Genomic DNA, 1433 nt, shown 5'->3' with positions numbered 1-1433 from the left:
CATGACAAAAGCCAGGAAATTTCAGTTTTGACAATATGGGACCTTTAAAGCAAAAAGACTACTGAACCTTTAGTGTCCTTGTCGATACGTGGGAAACGGTCCTGACACGATGATCGTCGTTGCGGGCAATGTGCTGCGCACCGTCTCGATCAGGTTCCCGAAGTTCCTCTTCAGTGTCTCCGTCTGCCGCAGCTTGGTGTCATTAACCCCCACGTGAAGCACGACCACTCCGGTGCTCTCGACGCCCTTCAGGATTGCTGGTATCTGCGCAGAGACATCGAGAACACGAGCACCAGGGAAACAGTAAGTGTGCACTTTACCTTCAGCTAATGTAGCACAGACGTGTGCCGGACGATGGAGTCTCCGATGATCACAGCGTCGCGTTCCGTCTTGCGGAGGGGAGCGAAGCGGTTCGGGTGGAGATCTCGAAGACCGGAGGCAGCGGAGGGGGAGAGGTCGTCGCCCGGGGCCTGGCTCTCGTCTTTCGCTGCGGGTGCACCCAGGGTCCGTGGTGTCCCGGCGCCGGAGTGAAGGACATCTGGGAAGATCGCATCCTGGGTGCACCGGGCCTGTGCAGAGAAACACACGGATTAGAGGTGGTGGGAGAGTTAGCAGTGCGCTGAATATTTACCCCGGACTTGTGAGCGTCAGCCTGGGATGTTTCCAGCGCGGCTCTCTGCTCTCTCAGCTGGGTCTGCCTCTCCACCAGGTCGTGGATCTGCTTCTCCACGGCCTCCAGCTGCTCGAATGCAGCTCGAACGTGTCCTCACCTGCACTCAAAGGTAGACACACATCCACCATTAAAGCAAGTAACAGTGAGTAAAACAATGGTAATGTGAGTGAATAGAGTATTAGCAATGTAAGCGAGATTAGCGCCAACCACGGTGGCGATGCTAATGGGCTATATGCTAATAGCGGACTCTGGAAATCAAAATAGAACTAGTGATAACAAGGCGCTCTGATTGTTTTTGTTGTAGAATACGATAGGGGATATATTCACACGTTATAGAAATGAAAATTATGGTGTATAAAATTTATTTTAAGATAAAAAAATGGAAGATAAAGAATTAACTTGACGGAGCTCAAACTCAAAACATACGGCAGCCGATACATACTGTGTGTATCATTAACAAACAGGAATCACACTGTAGTGCTGATATATGAAGTAACCCCCAGCAACCACCTGACTCAGGCTCGGGCGGCGTGAGCAAATAGGTTTAAATTTGTCATTCAAGAGGTACCTTCTTTTTTCTTTTTCTTTTTTTTTCCATTAACGTTCATCAAAGTTACTGCAGTGGAAATACTTACCTTTAACTTATTAATAAGCTAACAAAATAGTTTGAGAAAGAATAAATCACTGTACACCCTGTAGTTGTGGTGTCATATGCCCTGGACTAATTCTGCCTCAGAAGCAGCTGCTCATTTATTTTGAT

This window comes from Sinocyclocheilus grahami, unplaced genomic scaffold (genome assembly GCF_001515645.1).
Source record: "Sinocyclocheilus grahami isolate Dianchi unplaced genomic scaffold, SAMN03320097.WGS_v1.1 scaffold1242.1, whole genome shotgun sequence".
Lineage (NCBI taxonomy): Eukaryota > Metazoa > Chordata > Actinopteri > Cypriniformes > Cyprinidae > Sinocyclocheilus > Sinocyclocheilus grahami.
Note: the sequence above shows the minus strand (reverse complement) of the source record.